Source organism: Elaeis guineensis, chromosome 12 (assembly GCF_000442705.2).
Source record: "Elaeis guineensis isolate ETL-2024a chromosome 12, EG11, whole genome shotgun sequence".
Lineage (NCBI taxonomy): Eukaryota > Viridiplantae > Streptophyta > Magnoliopsida > Arecales > Arecaceae > Elaeis > Elaeis guineensis.
Window position 1 is genome coordinate 19700520 of NC_026004.2, and position 19369 is coordinate 19719888.

At 36.5% G+C, this 19369-nt stretch overlaps 1 pseudogene; it reads left to right on the plus strand.

Moving 5' to 3' along the window:
- The first annotated feature begins 1462 nt into the window (after positions 1-1462).
- LOC140852825 (probable LRR receptor-like serine/threonine-protein kinase At3g47570) lies at positions 1463-13932 on the plus strand (annotated as a pseudogene).
- The last annotated feature ends 5437 nt before the right edge of the window (positions 13933-19369 follow it).

Below are 19369 nucleotides of genomic sequence, written 5' to 3' on the forward strand. Positions count from 1 at the left end.
TGTTACAAATTTCGAATAGGATCGGACTGGGATCAGATTTATCGCACGAATTTCGGAGCAATCTCAGATCATTATATTTTTATTTTAAATTTATCCTATGGTCTGTGATACAATCAGAGAGAGAGAGTAGAAAGATTCTAGAGAGATAAAATCCATAAAAAGAGAGAAAGATCTAGAGAGAGAAAATAGAGAGATAATCTAGAGAAAGAAAATGTAGAGAGAAGGTAGAGAGAGGAGAGAGGAAAGAGAGAGAACTCTCATTATTTTTTTTTCTTTTTCTCTTTCTCTTTTTCTTTTCTTTTTGTTTTTCTTTTCTTTTCCTTCTTCTTCTTTTCCTTTTCTTTTTCTTTTCCTTCTTCTTCTTCTTCTTTTCTTCTTTCCCGTGGGTTCCTTTGGGCCAAAACAGGGGACCGGTGGGTTTCCCTCCTTTGCTCGGCCGTTCAGGCCACAGCCGTCACGACGGAGGCTGGCGGCAGAGGGGGGCCACTCTTCTGGGTTCGAAGAGGCAAGGCCGGTGGTCGGTTGTGATCGCCGGCGTCGGAAAATCTAGGGGAAGAAGAGACCAAAACAGGGGTCTCTTCTCCGACCAAAAATCGACGACATCCATCGCCAGCAGTCGCGTACAAAGGCACGAGAAGAAGGGGAAAGAAGAGAGGAAGTGGAGGAATAACTTACTTCGGCCTCCGGTGACCTCGTCGGTGAGCAATCACGGCGAGAACAAAATAATTATCCGCGGCTCCGATCGAAAAATCAGGGAGAAAGAGAGGGAAAAAGGACCGATGATCGGCTTCTAAGGAAGAGGAGGGTCTTTTTATAGAGAGCCCTAGGACTCCTGGGGGTCCTAGGACTCCCGATTGCCGGGGTTTAATCAGAGAAGAAGACTCCTATCGGGAGTCTTCTTCCCGATTCCCCTGCTTTCTCTTTTTTTTTTTTTTTTTTTTTTTTTTTGAAGTTGTGGGCTGATTCTGGGCCCAATTTGGGCCGGGGTGTTACATGTTAGAAACAAATATGTAATTATAAATGCATCGTGATTTGGTGGTATAAAATGTGAGAAAGTTATCTTGAAATGTTTCTTGCGTCCAAGTATTTGAGACATTAAAAACTTCTAGTTTGAAAGGATGCATGCGATGCAATTATAGGACAAGACCGTGCACCGAAAACGTACATGAGGCGGCAAGACTACTGCTTCTTTCTTTAGTTCTTCCATAATTTATGCTCAATTATTGTGCATGGATGTGCGGCAGAAATTCGATTCGCTAGAATGCCAGCTGGCAGGTAATTTCATTCATCTTTCCTCAGTTTCTTTTTTAGAGACCCACCAACCACGCTAAGCCTGACTAAATAGAGACTCCTCCAGACATCAGCTGGCCAAGAAATCATATTATAAAGTCTGCATGCTAGCTCTTAGAAGGTTATCCAAATTAAGCTTCCCCCAAGTTATCTTGTTCATTGTTTTCCTCTCAACTTCCTAGCGTACATGGGTTGTCTCTGGAACTCCAAGAGGACACCTTGGTGGTCCTCTCTCATGCACGCCGCTCTCATACTCTTATGTCATATTTTGCTCCCATCTCCCCAATTTCCTCCAATCACCAGCAGTGCAACCTCCTCGGTGAGGAATAACAGCAGAAGCGGGAGTGACCACTTGGCCCTCATTTCATTCAACTAATCTATATGATGATCCATCTGGGGCTCTGTCCTCCTGGGACAACAAGTCGCTTCATTTCTGCCAGTGGAAAGGTGTCACATGTGGCAGTCGGCACCCTCAGAGGGTCGTTGCTCTGGACTTACCCTCTCTTGGCCTAGCTGGCACCATATCACCATCCATAGCCAACCTCACATTCCTCCGAAGACTCAGTCTCCAAGAAAACAAACTCAACGGATACATTCCACAAGAGCTTGGCCTTGTGCATCGGCTGCGATATCTCAATCTAAGCCTGAATTCTCTGAAAGGACAAATTCCATCCAGTCTTGGAAACCTACATAAGAACCTTCTCAACGGACAAGTGCCACATGAGTTGGGATCACTTCCTCAGCTCATTGTCTTGGACATCGGGGGGATTACAGGCGTATACCAGGATATCTCCAACTATGTCACTCGCTCCAATTTCTGGATCTCTCTTTCAACAGGTTTGAAGGGGAGGTTCCGCTTGACGGGGTCTTTGCAAATATGAGTGCATTTTCACTTATTGGAAATCGAAAGATCTGCGGTGGCATCCCTGAACTGCACCTACCACCCTGTTCCTCTGCCCAACCACATGGGACAAAACACAGAGCTGCTATCTCAGCAGTGATCATCACAGTTGCCAGTGGAGTTCTAGGTTTGACTCTGATTCTCTTCTTCATTTTAATTTACTGGACCCAAAAATCAAGAAAGAGACATCCATCCATGGCTACCATGGGCACAGAACTTATTAGAGTCTCCTATGCCGAATTGGTCAAAGCAACTGATGGGTTTTCTTCAGCAAATCTGATTGGTGTTGGGAGTTTTGGTTCTGTATATAAAGGGGTCATGGAGTGGGATGACGAAAAGATGGTTGCCATAAAGATACTGAACCTTCGGCAGCAGGGGGCTTCAAGGAGTTTCATAGCTGAATGTGAGGCCTTGAGGAGCATCCGTCATCGGAACCTGGTCAAAATCATAACTGCATGCTCTGGAGTTGATTTTAGAGGTAATGATTTCAAAGCATTGGTTCTTGAATTTATGGAGAATTGAAGCTTGGATCAATGGTTGCATCCAAAAGTGAATGAGCGATTCAAGATGAGGAATTCGAATTTAGAACAGAGAGTGAGCATAGCCATTGATGTGGCTTCTGCACTGGATTACCTTCATCATCACAGCCCAGTGCCAATCGTTCATTGTGATCTCAAGCCGAGCAACATTCTTCTGGACGATGACATGACTGCCCATGTGAGTGACTTTGGGCTGGCAAAGTTTCTCTCTGAATCTACTAACTCATTCTCCATATCTGCCAGCTTGGCGGCAATTAAAGGATCAGTTGGATATATTGCTTTAGGTGAGACTCCACATACAAATTTTCTATTTTTCTACTAATAGTGAGCAACTAAAGACAGGCAGAAAGCTGATAGGCACAAAGAAATATAAGCAGCATTACCATAATTTGAACATTATTCATACTCGAATCTATTACATCATTCTCCATTTGCAAATTGTACGTAATTGAAAATCAATGTGCATATCCAATTTAACTCATGATTGTCCCGTTGATATTTAGCTTCTATTGTGTGGACTCCCGGTTCTTGAGTTTGAGTTTGATCATTTTCGAACATCCACTCGTGCGTTAAATAATCCGGCTCATTGATTATATTACAACATATTTCCACCTTATGATTTGAATGTATGCTTTCTAATATAATCTTTGGGTGGCACGGAGGTATGATCCATTTCTTTGTTTTGTTTTCCGAGCAAAACATTATCTTCAATGGTTTAGGGATGGCAATGGGTAGGGTTTGGGTCGGGTAGTATACTACCCATCCCCAAACCCGAACTTAATACCCTATACCCAAACCCTATCCGATACCCAATCGGGTAAGAAAAGAGATACCCATCCCCATACCCAACGGGTTCGGGGATACCCGTGGGTAACCCATTTCCCCATACCCAATCCATACTCGCCCCATACCCAACCCATACCCGTCCATTCTATACCCAAAAAAAAAGTAAAATAATTTTATGCATTTTATCAATCAAAAATAGAATTACCAATTATATATATATACATACATACATACGCACATACACACTTCTAACACACACACACATACATACATGCATACATATATGCATGCATACATATACATACATACATATATATAATTATATATATATATAGAGAGAGAGAGAGATCATATATATGTGTGTGTGTATATGTGTGTGTGTATATATGTATATGTATGTATGTATATATATGTATATGTATATGTATATGTATATGTATATATATATATATATATATATATATATATATATATATATATATATATATATATATATATATATATATATATATATGTATATGTATATATATATTCGGATATGTGTGTATATATATATATTCGGATATGGGTTCGTGTATTACCCATACCCATAGGTTCGGATCGGGTTTGGGTAGAAAATAGCACTACCCATACCCATACTATAATTTTCGGATTTTACCCAAATCCAGTCAAATCTTATTTTTCGAGTTTGACCGGGTTCGGGTAGGGTGTATACCCATCGGGTCGGATTAATTTTGCCATCCCTACAATGGTTAATTATGTTTTTGACAGTGTTTGTACATACACATAACCTTGTTTGAAAATGAATCTTAGAGTACGGTTTGGGAAGCGAAATATGTAACACCCGGCCCATTTTGAGCCCTGGACCAAGCCCAAAAGCCCAAAACCTATAAAAAAAAAAAAGAAGAAAAGAAACAGAGGAGAAGACTCCCCAAGGGAGTCTTCTTCCTCCATTCACCGGCTCCTAATCGGAGTCGGAAAGATCTCCCTCCGGCTCTATTTAAGGAGGAGAACCCTCCTCTCTCCCTCGCACTGAAGATTCTAAGCCCAGTCAGCGGCAATCGTCGGAAAACCACCGCGGAGACCCGACTTGTGCCGTCCAATTTCTCGTCGAAAAGCCTCACCGGCGTCGAAGGTGAGTCTCCTTCTCCTTCCTCTCTTCTCCCCTTTTCTTCCCGTGCTGGTGTGCATGCTCGCCGGTGACCGGAGTTGCCGGATTTTGTTGCGGAAGAAATCTCTATTTTGTCCATTTTTCTTCGATCTTCCGACGTCGGTGGTCACCGCCGACCACCGGTTTGGTCCCTCCGAGCTGTGGGATCGTCGGCCCTTGTCGCCGGCCACTGCTATGCCGGCTGCGGCCCTTGGTCGGCCGAGGAAAGGAGGGGATTTGAGATCCCCTGTTTCGGCCCAAGAGAGGGCCGTGGGAAGAAGAAGGAAAAGAAAAAAAAGAAAAAGAAGGAAAATAAAAAAAAAAAAGAAAAAGAAAAAGAAAAGAAAAGAAAAAGAGAAAAAAAAAGAAAAAAAGAGAAAGAAAAAAAAAAGAAAGAGAAAATCTCCTCTCTCTCCTTTCTTCCTCTTTCCTCTCTCTACCTTCTCTCTCCAATTTCTCTCTCTAGATTCTCTCTCTAGACCTTTTTCTCTCTCTTAATGGATTTTATCTCTCTAGTGTCTTTCTCTCTTTGATTTCATCACGGATCTTAGGATAAACTTGAGATGAAAATAAGAAGATCTGAGATTGCTCCGAAATTCGTACAGTAGATTAGATCCCGATCCGATTTTTATTCGAAATTGATAACATCAATCATGGTTAATCCATATTGAGTCACCCTGATATGATCTTTGATGATCTCGATCATGATTGCCTCGTCTGAAGGATATAAAAATTTTCTCTCTCTATTTTCTCTCTCCACTTTCTCTCTCTACTTTTTCTCTCTAAAATTTTCTCTCTCTTCATGGATTTTCTCTCTCTAGAAGTCTTATAGATTAGTGAAGGATCCAGATACTTATACAAATCCTAATTTTGGTTAATTTTAAGAGAGGTCCTTGATTTGTGTTATTAGGATCGATTATCGGTAATTTTCTCCATATATGATTTTTTATATTTGATTAGGGTTATGAAGAGATGATTGTCTGCATATGATATTGAGTGAAATATTTTATTAAAGAAATTCATAAATCAAAGAAAAATATTGATTTCTGTGCTTGGATCAGTCATTGGTAAAGGTAAGAATCCCTGTACATGATCATCATTATATATGTTATTTTACCGTTAGTTTTATCTCATTGATTTTGCATCGTTGGATTTGATATCGATGAATTTGTTATATCCAAGACACTGTTATTTATTTATGTGATTTTGAGCATGAGTATGTTATATCAATACATATGTATCAGCGATTGATGGCATGATTATATGGGTATGACATATTTATTACACTGCAAAATTTGAATTGATTAATGAAGTCAAATATTATAATTTTATGAAAATAAAAATAAAGAGAAATATGGTTTGAACTGATCTTGTCATGTGGAATAGCCTGATAGGAGCTTATGCCTGGGACAGCCCCCACAGGCTTATGTGTGGAAGAATCTGATCCGAGAAAGATCATGAATGATTTGATCCGAGTAAGATCATTGCTACTTTGATCCGAGAAAGATCATGAATATTTCGATCCGAGGAAGATCACAGAAATCGATCCGAATAAAAGATCATCGCATGATCCTGGTAGTCCAAAGCCAAAGCCAAAAAGAAAAGGATTAAAGATGATGTGATAATAGAAGAAAATAGAAAGATAAGACATGAAACAATCGTTGAATAAAATTGTTTCACTTATTAACATTTGATAATGCATCTCTTTTGATAAAATAGATAATCTATAAATATTTGTAGTATTCTGGACAGTGAACATCGGCTTTTATGTGTTATTGCTTATCTTTATTTTCAGATTATATTATTATATTGATGTGATATAAAAATTCTTACTGGGCTATAAAGCTCACACTCTTCATCTTTTTTTTCTTCTCAGAGTTACAAGATGTCCATGGTTGGCTATGGTATAAATTTGCGAGTGAGCGGATGCATAGATAGAGTACCGTTGATACCTGATTAGAGGATTGAAGGAATGTTAATTGTAATTATGCAAGTTTTATGAATTATTATTGAAATTAAATATTATGGTTGATAAGATTGTAATGATTTAATTTGGCCTTGCATATTCTTTAGAGCTTGCTCTAAAGAGTGTGCGACCATCACGTATCTGACCCGGATGTTGGGTTCGGGGCGTGACAAAATGGTATCAGAGCTTAGGTTATGATCATTGGGGATTATGATATACGTGATAGGATATGACAGAATAGTATCAGAGCTTAGGTTATGATCATTGGGGATTATGATATACGTGATAGGATATGATAAAATGGTATCAGAGCTTAGGTTATGATCATTGGAGATTATGATATACGTGATAGGATATGACAAAATGGTATCAGAGCCTAGGTTATGATCATTTGGGAACTATAATACAAGTGATTAGGACATGACAAAATAGTATCAGAGCTTAGGTTATGATCATTAGGGATTATGATATACGTGATAGGATATGACAAAATGGTATCAGAGCCTAGGTTATGATCATTTGGAAACTATAATACAAGTGATTAGGATGTGATAAAATGGTATCAGAGCTTAGGTTTAAGATCACCAAAGATTATGAAGAGATATTAAAAACTTTATGTAAGATCAATAGGATGTGACAAAGTAGTATCAGAGCTCAGGTTATGATCATTAAAAATAATAATATAAGTGATTTAAATATTACAGAGTAATAACAGAGTTTAGGTTATGATCATTGGGGATTATAATATAAGTGATTAGGATTTGATAAAATGATATTAGAGCTTAGGTTTAAGTTACTAGGGATTATAAAGTGATATCAAAACTTTATGCATAATCAATAGGATGTGACAGAGTGATATCAGAGAATATGATAGAACAGTACTAGAGCTCAGATTTAAGGTCACTAGGGATTGTCACATAAGTGATATCAAAATTTTGGGATTATAATCAATAGAGTATGATTGATAATATCAGAGTTTAAGATTATGATCATTAAAGGTATGATAGAAAGATATTAGAGTTTAGGTTATGATCACTAAAAAATATGATTTAAGTGGTATTTGAGATTAAGGTTATAATTATTCAGAATTGTAATTTTAGTGATATCTGAACTTAGGTTATGATCATGAGGAACATGATAGATATAAAAGAGAAGATTCAATATTTAGATTTTGAATCAATAAATATTAAGATGAAATTTATGCATAAGTGACATATGATATCTATAATAGAATTGACGAATTATATCTTAGATTTCAATTAGTAGAGTGGCCTGAATATAAGAAGAGTTGACCCTGGAAGAAAGTGGGAGGTATTGATATGTTATGTTGAGTATACTCGATGATTTTGGAATGCTAAACTTATATGAAAAGAAATCATGATAACTTTTCTGATTTTGATGTTAATTATCTGAGCATTACAAATTTTAAATTTATCAGAAGGAAGTTAGGATATGGTCTAAGAAGAAATTTCATCATATGAGAGAGAAATATTTTTGAGCATTGAACCTATAAGAGGATCATATATGAAACTCAATCTTAGATGAAAAATATACTTGAATTTTATTATGAGAATATGAGATACACATCTTGGTGAAATCTTTGGTTACTCAAAATATCATATTCTGAATATGATTCTTTGATCTTTCAAGTTGCATTAAATTTTAAGTCAAAAGTTTATTTTTCTAAGTGGATCAAAAGTATTTTGATATTGTTGTTGAATTAAAGAAGAAAATTTATTTTATCAGAGTATGATATATAAGTTATGATGAAATCTTTAATAATTTATATTACTATCTTTGGATTAGATTTTTTTTAATTTTTTCTTATGATTGTTGAAGATGGTGAAGTGTATTAATTATTCAAGTCAAAGTTTGGATTTTTTTTTAATTGAACTAAGACATCTTGCTAGTATTAAATTTTGAATGACTTATACAAGGGACAAGATTTTGTATGGATTTATCGATTAATATTAAGGGTTGTGATGAAGAGAGCTCTACAAGAAATAATCAAGTTGATTCTACTTATAAGGATGTTGGTTTGAGTTCTTCTAGTTGTCAAGTTGGAATTAATTTTTTTAAAAAAAAAGAAGATTGATTTGGGAATTATCTAAATGATTATAAGGTAAACCAAATATTAACTTAAATTGACTCTAGACATGCTGGATTCTTGAGGAGTGATGAAGCTTATGCAATAATTTCAAACATAGGAAGTGGATCAAGATTTAATTTTGATGTGCTATGTCTAAGGAGCAATAAAGACAAAGAAGCTTAAAGTTTTGCTCTAAATTTTATATAAAATTTGAAAGTTGAATCTACCTTTGATTGATCTAACATACAAGGATATTTTATCTTTGATAGACTTATATAATTTGATAAATTAAGATCAAAGTGCGCAACAAAAGTGTGGTGGATTAAACTGATTAGAAATATTATTTTTTTTTAAAAAAAAGATATTATGATGGAATACATTAGTTGCAAATAAGGAAGGATTTTATTGATAATAAAAGGATGCTATAAATTTTGATCTAATCTGATCATAGCCGGATAATTTTTGTCAGTAGGTTGCTTCATTGTAGATAATATCAAGAAATTCTAGATATCTCAAGTTTATTAACAGCTTGATAGTTCTGATATTAGTTCAAACTTAGAATGTCCTGACATAAATTTTATATTTTTTAAAATTTAATATTGTTACTTGGACTGATATAGAAGATTGAGATTTTTTTAAGATGAGAGTCTATATATAAAATTTGTTGGAAGGTCAAGAGAAGAAAGAAATCGATGATTGTGAAGAGTGCCCGATATTTGACCTTTATTTATTTTTCTATTAAGGGTAGTCTGAGATAATTATGAATTTCGAGTGAAATATATTAGATAAATAACGGTGATATATTAATACAAGTCCAAAATGTTACAGTTCTTCAAAAAGTTGAGAAATCAATAAGAGGGGATGAGTTTGAGATTTTAAATAATTTTTTTTATAACAAGATCATGAGAAATAAAAGACATGATGTATGTATATATATATTTTTAGAATATATCTCGAACGACATAACTTAATTTCGAGGATGAAATTATTTGAAGGGGGGGAGAATGTAACACCTGGCCCATTTTGAGCCCTGGACCAAGCCCAAAGCCCATAAAAAAAAAAAAAGAGGAAAGAAACAGAGGAGAAGACTCCCGAAGGGAGTCTTCTTCCTCCGTTCACCGGCTCTTAATCGGAGTCGGAAAGAGCCCCCTCCGGCTCTATTTAAGGAGGAGAACCCTCCTCTCTCCCTCTCACCGAAGATCCTAAGCCCAGTCAGCGGCAATCGTCGGAAAACCACCGCGGAGATCTGACTTGTGCCCGTCCAATTTCTCACCGGAAAGCCTCACCGGCGTCGAAGGTGAGCCTCCTCCTCCTTCCTCTCTTCTCCCCTTTCCTTCCCGTGCCGGTGTGCACGCTCGCCGACGACCGGAGTCGTCGGATTTTGTTGCGGAAGAAACCTCTATTTTGCCCGTTTTTCTTCGATTTTCCGACGCCGGTGGTCACCGCCGACCACCAGTTTGGTCCCTCCAAGCTGTGGGATCGTCGGCCCTTGTCGTCGGCCACCGCCATGCCGGCTGCGGCCCTTGGTCGGTTGAGCAAAGGAGGGGATTTGAGATCCCCTATTTCGGCCCAAGAGAGGGCCGTGGGAAGAAGGAAAAGAAAAAAAAGAAAAAGAAGAAGGAAAAGAAAAAAAAAAGAAAAAGAAAAGAAAAGAAAAAGAGAAAAAAAAAAAGAAAAAAAGAGAAAGAAAAAAAAAAGAAAGAGAAAATCTCCTCTCTCTCCTTTCTTCCTCTTTCCTCTCTCCTCTCTCTACCTTCTCTCTCCAATTTCTCTCTCTAGATTCTCTCTCTAGACCTTTTTCTCTCTCTTTATGGATTTTATCTCTCTAGTATCTTTCTCTCTTTGATTTCATCACAGATCTTAGGATAAACTTCAGATGAAAATAAGATGATCTGAGATTGCTCTGAAATTCGTGCATTAGATTAGATCCCGATCCGATCTTTATTCGAAATTGATAATATCAATCATGGTTAATCCATATTAAGTCGCCTTGATATGATCTTTGATGATCTCGATCATGATTGCCTCGTCTGAAGGATACAAAAATTTTCTCTCTCTATTTTCTCTCTCCACTTTCTCTCTCTACTTTCTCTCTCTAAAATTTTCTCTCTCTTCATGGATTTTCTCTCTCTAAAAGTCTTATGGATCAGTGGAGGATCCAGATACTTAGACAAATCCTAATTTTGGTTAATTCTAAAAGAGGTCCTCGATTTGTGTTATTAAGATCGATTATCGATAATTTTTTTCATATATGATTTTTTATATTTGATTAGGATTATGAAGAGATAATTGTCTGCATATGATATCGAGTGGAATATTTTGTTAAAAAAATTCATAAATCAAAGAAGAATATTGATTTTTGTGCTTGGATCAGTCATCGATAAAGGTAAGAATCCCTGTACATGATCATCATTATATATGTTATTTTACCATTAGTTTTATCTCATTGATTTTGCATCGTTGGATTTGATATCGATGAATTTGTTATATCCGAGATACTGTTATTTATTTATGTGATTTTGAGCATGAGTATGTTATATCAATACATACGTATTAGCGATTGATAGCATGATTATATGGGTATGACATATTTATTACACTGCAAAATTTGAATTGATTAATGAAGTCAAATATTATAATTTTATGAAAATAAAAAGAAAGAGAAATATGGTTTGGACTGGCCTTGTCATATAGATAGCCTGCTAGGAGCTTATGCCTGGGACAGCCCCCACAGGCTTATGTGTGGAAGAATCTGATCCGAGAAAGATCATGAATGATTTGATCCAAGAAAGATCATTGCCACTTTGATCCGATAAAGATCATAAATATTTCGATCCGAGGAAGATCACAGAAATCGATCCAAATAAAAGATCATCGCATGATCCTAGTAGTCCAAAGCCAAAGCCGAAAAGAAAAGGATTAAAGATGATGTGATAATAGAAAAAAATAGAAAGATAAGACATGAAACAATCGTTGAATAAAATTGTTTCACTTATTAACATATGATAATGCATCTCTTTTGATAAAACAGATAATCTATAAATATTTGTAGTATTCTGGACAGTGAACATCGACTTTTATGTGTTATTGCTTATCTTTATTTTCATATTATATTATTATATTGATGTGATATGAAAATTCTTACTGGATTGTAAAGCTCACACCCTTCATCTTTCTTTTCTTCTCAGAGTTACAAGATGTTCATGGTTGGCTATGGTATGGATTTGTGAGTGAGCGGATGCATAGATAAAGTACCGTTGATACCTGATCAGAGGATTGAAGGAATGTTAATTGTAATTATGCAAGTTTTATGAATTATTATTGAAATTAAATATTATGGTTGATAAGGTTGTAATGATTTAATTTGGCCTTGTATATTCTTTAGGGCTTGCTCTAAGGAGTGTGCAGCCATCACGTATCCGATCCGGGTGTTGGGTTCGGGGCGTAACAAAATATCAACTCGAGGAGATGTGTACAGCTATGGAATACTTCTCTTGGAGATGTTTACGGGAAAGAGACCCACTGATGAAATCTTTAATGAAAGCCTAGATCTTCATCAATTTGTTGAGACGGCCTTTCCTACTCAAATTATGATCATAGATCCGCAATTGATGCGAAAGGAAGAGAATGGGATTGTCCATGACCTACAACAAAGGTCTAAACCATACAAGATACTAGAGTGCTTAATTTCAGTAATCAACGTTGGGCTACATTGTTCCAACAAATTACCCAAAGAACGAATGCATACAGGAGATGTTGTAAAAAAAATGATTGAAGCGAGAGAGATAATTGGCAGGGTCAAAAGTCATAGAGATTGGTCCACAAATATTAGTAAGACATTATGAAGGCTTACATAAACATACATTATATAGCTGCTGTTACTTAACCCGCTTGTTCTTGTTGTTGCTTGCAGTGCTCATCCCTTCTGACCTGTTTTCATTTTTTGGTTTGTCTTTGTCTTTGCCGCCTGCTTTTGTTTGAGGGGGCTCTCTTTGGATGCTCTGCTATCACAAGGCCAACAAACACCGGGATGAACTGTTCCATGGATTTGTAATGAGTCTTATCATAGCTGAACATGTCCTGATTTTCCTTGATATATCGGAGAGGGCACTTTGTGATTTGTATGCTTTTGTTGACCAAGGCTTGTCATGGTTGAACAAGTTCTACCGTGCTTTGGTACGCTTATTTAATGGATTGCTTCATATTGCTTTTAATGATTGTTACTCCTTTTTTTATTGATCTTATGTTGTCACCATATGATTACATTTATTTTATGAGATGCAATAAATCTTGAGACCTGGTGTTTGTCTTAAGTGTGTCCATTTTGTAATTGTGGTATGTCTCATTAATGACACTGTTGTGAGGTTCTGAGGTGTTGAGTTTGGAGACATACATAGATTATTGTTGAAGCTTGTGGCTGTGTGTAGCTTACTGTGGAAGCATTTGTGTAAAGAGAAATCATGCTGGAGGCTGACAATGTAGTAGCATAATTATGGGATCATCTGTGAGAAGCTATTATTTGCTACAATACCACATCTTGATCCATGTCAATCAAGTTACTAATATTTATAATCATGGATTGGTCTTATGTCATTAAGGGCTATAATGATTGCCACGGTTTGATGTTAGTGATTTTGTTAGATTAGTTAATGCTTAAGGTGTTGTCTCAAGAGCTATATTATTCTGAAAATTTGTGGCCATATTTGAGTCCTGTTGTTGAACCTGAGAGTCTTTTCCACAAAATTTTATTTTTAAAATTTTATAGTCAATTTTAATGTCAAGTAGGAGAATGTTGAAAATTTTCAACAGAATTGGGCTTCCATTAGTTGTTGCTATTTTGGTTTTAATAAAATGGGCTAACAATGTACAGTTTAATGATACACGCATGTTCGAGCCCAGGTTGAGATATGCATGATCCATGTATTGTGGGCTTCTGCACACTTTATTGATAAAATGTGGATAGATGGCTTAGTATAGGCCTATGTTGTCCAATAGCAGGCCATAATGACAAGGCTCGTTGGATTAATTATATAAAGGCTTGATCCCCTCTCCATTTCTATTGTCGGAAATCCTAATTGTCTTGGCTATCCCATTAAGAGTTATCATTGAGTCAGGAGAATGAGACGAAGATCTGATTATCGTGTTTGAGAAAATGCTTACATGAATATCATTTGTTTTTGCAAATTGTATCAGTTACATGGCTATGGTTAATATAGGTATGGTTTAATTTAATTAAATTTGGTGTTCTAAATGTATATTTATGATCTTAGGAATTTTATAGCAGGCTTTGTATGGTTTGGCTTAAAGAGAGGAGAGAGACAAATAGAGAGGGTGAGAGAGATTGGGTGAGAGCATCTATGATCTCCTAACATACATCCACGCAAGAAGGGAGAAGAGAGAAATTATAGAGAGAAAAAGAGTGAGTGAGAAAAAAGCAAGATGGAGATATGGGAGCAAGGTTGCCTCCTCTTTCTTCTTAGGGAGAAGCGAGAGAGAGAGAGAGAGAGAGAGAGAGAGAGAGGAGGAAGAGAGAAATGATGGAAGGAGAGGCAAGGAAGAGAGGTCAGGGCCCTACCACGTGCTCTAAAAAGAGAGATCAAGAGAGATTCAAATGAGGGAGAAGGGTGAGGGTCTATTGGATGGCAGTGGCATAGCAAGTACTAATGGTGGGATTCGGCAAGAAAGAGGGGCGGACCAAAGAAGAGAGAAACAGGGGATGGAAAACATCAGTGTTTGGTGGATGAGAAAAAGGAGCTGTAAGAGTTGGTGGGACAAAGGCGTGTGAGAAGAAACAGCGCGAAAGAGGGGTGGTGGTGAGGGGTGTAGCACGGGAAGCTAAGTGTTGGATGCAATTTGGAAATCAGAAGAAATAGAGCACTCTGTTTTAATAATTTATAGCCTTTATTTCTCTAAGAAGAAAGGCATTGTCTCCCAAGCGGGCCCTAATATGACTGGATCTAGGCCATAGACCTTGCTGTCACGATTGCCCTTGAAGGTTTGGATCAATAAATTTATCTTAAGTCTTTTACTGGGACTCCCTTTAAAAAGAATTTTTGGATAAACTTAGTCTACCATGTTGAGTTCCGGCCATACAGTGAAAAGTAATTTTCAAAAAATTTAAAACAAGCAAATCAATAATTTTATCAAATAAAACTATCGAGTCAAACCCAAAATCCTAGAATCACTTTGCCGATCATGATTAAAGCAAATTCAAGCATGCAAATAGATAAAAAATTATATTTTAACCAATATAAAAAGTAGCACATTGGTGTTTTCCACAAGATCCCGAGGTAGAAGTCTTCCAACGGTAATCCACACAAAAGTCGGCCAAAGTCCTTCCCAATTGGTGCGCTGCTGTAGCCTTGTCTTCTCAAGAACACTGCTGGCTTCGAACTTACATCACGATCGCACCAAAGCCAAGTTGCTTTCGATCTCACCATCAGAATGACATCAAGAAGACACTCTTCAGATGTCATACAACCTAAGATTTAATTTTTGGCTCCAACATATGTAAAAATCAAATCCTAGGGCACTCAAGCAATACTTGCTGAAAATATCACAACCCTTGTAGCAATTTTTACCATTCAAAATTCTCTCTTTTTTTTCTCAAAATTTTTCCAAATTTTTTTCTATATTTACCACACCCCTCTTCTTGGTTTCAGCCAAAAATCACTACTAGAAGCTATGTGGGGCATCTCCTATAAATAGAGGACTAGGGGACATCACATGGGATGAAGAGGTGCCAACCTTTGGTGCTCCAACTTCCCATGCGCCAAATAAATTCACCGAGTAAATTTTTTGGTGATTCAGTTACTTGGAGTAGAATGACTCTTAGTCTTCTATGTGCCATAAAAAATTTAATGAATTTTGGCATCAAAACATAGGATTTCTGGTCAGAAATTTAAGATAACGGTAGAAAATTAAGAGTCCTCATTAAGAAGGACTCTTCCTTTCACATGCCTAAAATAAAGGGGGCGGCATTTATTTTTGCCGTGGGTTCTTTTGGGAGTAGAAGACTCCTTATCCACTTGAAACTCTTCTAAGTTGGATAAGGATCCAATCCAAATTGATCCAATCCCATTAGGTCAAAGCTAACTGATCTAGGTTAGCCCAAACACTTTGATCTAAACCAATTTGGAAACTTGGGTTAATACAATGTGCTAGCACATCAAATTAACCCATAGAATTTATATTAAACTCTAATTAGATTAGAACAAGACCAAATATTAAAGTGTGTGACCCATTGGATTTCAAATCTAGCCAGCAGTGGATCAAGACTTTTGACATAACCCTAATCCGATGAGATTAGGTCACTCGAAGAGTCCCAATCAACTTGAACTCTTCCAAATTGACTCCAGAATTAAATTCTTTTAATTTTGATAAATTCATAAGTCAAGATTGATATCTAGCAACGTGTCATGACTATCAAAAAGATTTAGAATTTTGATGAAAAATTATCAAAATATCCTTCAGTGGCAAGTTTTCATGTAATTCAATCTTTCAGTCAAACAACATCCCAGTTGAGCTATGGGTATAAAAATATGTCAAATTCAATCACTTATCATTATGTACCTCGATTTGAAGGTGATGATTTAGTTGATGATACATTAAAAATTTTTTTCTAATTATCATCCTACTTTGGCCAAAGACTTTCAGAATTATCGTCCTATGAGATCACATAGGATGTTCTCTCCTCTTATTAGGAGTGACTGATCCCTTATTGATCACTCACAACCTCCATGCATACTTTACTATATCTAAAATATCCCATACAAAGATCAAAGAATCAAGTTAGGTAGTGAACCAAAATATGGATCCATGTACATAAGGTACCATGGTGATCTCAGGTCAAAGGATCACTTACACAACTTCCACTAGAGAAACATCAATTGACATGTAAATAAAACTCCATCTGATATTCTCTCATAGGTTAATTCAGTAAATTCATTCTCTAATGAGCATCCATATCCTTGTATTAGTATCACCACACAAGTGGTTGTGAGATGAACCACCTTTATTTCTGAGCATACATAGGACATGCCAGTCTTACTGGTATCATTGATCTCTGACTCAATATACCAATGACTAAAAATATTTTAGATCAGGGCTATTAAGAATTTAGATCTTACTGACATGATCTCATCACGATCCTAAAACTATTGCTCGGACCTATGGGTTCATTATAATCTTAAGAACAATAAGATGCAACATATAATGAATCAAAAATATTTATTTTATTAAAATAAATATCAATTACATGAGTTTGAAAGATAAATTATAAAATACATCCTATCGCATCCCATATATGATTGGCTTGTAGGGCATAATTCTTTCAATCTCCCACTTGCACTAAAGTCAATCGCCCCTATACTTGATACCCATACTATCAAGATGACGGTCAAACTGCTGCATTGATAAGGCCTTAGTAAATGGGTCCACTGTATTGTTCTTGGTGTTAACTTGCTCTACGATCACATCACGTCTTTTGATAATCTTCTGAACGAGGTAGAACCATCTTAGGATGTACTTGAATTTATGATGAGACCTTGATTCTTTGGCTTGAGCAACTGTCCCAGTATTGTTATAATAAAGAGGTACTAATTGTTCAATTCTTGAAACCACACCCAACTCTGTGATAAATTTCTTCATCTAGATAGCCTCCTCAGTAGCCTCACTTGCAGCAATATACTCAACCTCAGTGATCGAGTCAGTAATAGTTTGCTGTTTAAAACTTTTTCAACTTACTGCACTACCATACAGAGTGAACACATACTCAGATATCATTTTGCTATCATCCAGATCAGATTGAAAATTAAAATATGTATAACCTTTCAGTTTTAAATCAGATCCACTATATATCAGAAAAACATCTCTAGTCCTTCTCAAGTACTTGAGTATATTTTTCACAGCTTTTCAATGATCCTCCTCGGGATCAGCCTGAAATCTGCTTGCAATGTCCAAGACATAAGCAACATCAGATCTGGTACATAACATAGCATACATTATTGATCCTACAGCCGAAGCATAAGGAATAGAACTCATTCTATTTCTCTCTTCAGGTGTCTTAGGAGACATCTTCTTAAAGAATTGTACGCCATGACCTATGGGCAAGTAACCTCTTTTACTTCTCTCCATGTTGAATCTCTTCAACACAAGGTCAATATACCTAGACTGGGACAAGCCTAGCATCCTATTCGATATATCTCTATAGATCTTAATACCAAGTATATAGGATGCCTCACCCAAGTCTTTCATAAAAAATTTTTGTAATAGCCAAGTTTTGACCGATTGCAACATCAGGATATCATTTTCAATGAGCAGTATGTCATCCACATATAAGACCAAGAAAATAATAGCACTCCCACTAGTCGTCTTGTATACACAAGATTCATCTACATTTTTGATAAAGCCAAACGATTTGACTGTCTCATCAAAATGGATGTTCCAGCTCCTCGATGCTTGTTTCAATCCATATATGGATCTATTCAGCTTGCATACCTGATTTGCTCTTTCACTTGAGATAAATCTCTCTAGCTGAGTCATATAGATTTTCTCCTTAAGATTTTCATTGAGAAAGGTAGTCTTGACATCCATCGACCAGATCTCATAGTCATGGTATGATGCAATAGCAAGCATTATCTGAATAGACTTGAGCATAGCTACCGACGAAAAGATTTTTTTATAATTAATATCTTATTTTTGTCTGAAATCTTTTGCCACAAGCCTGGCCTTATAGGTCTCTATCTGGCCATTTGCTCTAATCTTCTTCTTGAAGATCCATTTGCAGCCTATTGGGGTCACACCCTCCGGTGCATCAACCAAAGTCCATACTTGGTTGGCAAACATGGAGTCCATTTCGAATTTCATGATATTTAGCCACTTGTTAGAGTCACTACTCATGACAGCTTCTGAATAGGTCGTAGGATCATCATTCTCAATGATGTGGGATATGTTGTCATTCTCAATGACAAATCCATACCTGAGTGGTACACTATGCACTCTACTTGACCTTCGGAGAGGAGGTGTGTGTAGTAGTTGTACCTCAACAATGGACACATCTGGTTGAGAACTATTTGGTGAATCCTAGATGGGTTATAGGTTTTGAATTTCTTCAAGTTCAACAGACCTCCCACTGTCTCCTTCTTAGATAAACTCCTTCAAAAAAATGGCATGCCTACCAACAAACACCTTTTGTTGAGTAGGGTTATAGAAGTAGTATCCTATACTCTCCTTAGGATAATTTACAAACCAATATTTTTTTGATCTAGCATCTAGCTTATGTCTATCAATATTTTTCACATAAGTCTGGCAACTCCAAATCTTAAGATACTTAAGATTGAATCTTTTTTCTTTCTATATTTTATATAGAGTGCTAGAAACAGATTTCAAAGGTACTTTATTTAAAATATATGCTGTAGCCTCGAAGGTGTATCCCCAAAAAGATAATGAAAGATCCATGAAACACATCATAGACCGCACCATATCTAATATGGTGCGATTTCTTCTTTTTGTAATTTTATTTAATTGTGGAGTATAAGAAAGTGTCTATTGAGAGAGTATTTCATTTTGTTTCAAATAATCGAGAAACTCACTGGATAAGTATTCTCCTCCTCGATCTGATCGAAGAGTTTTAATATTTTTATCAATT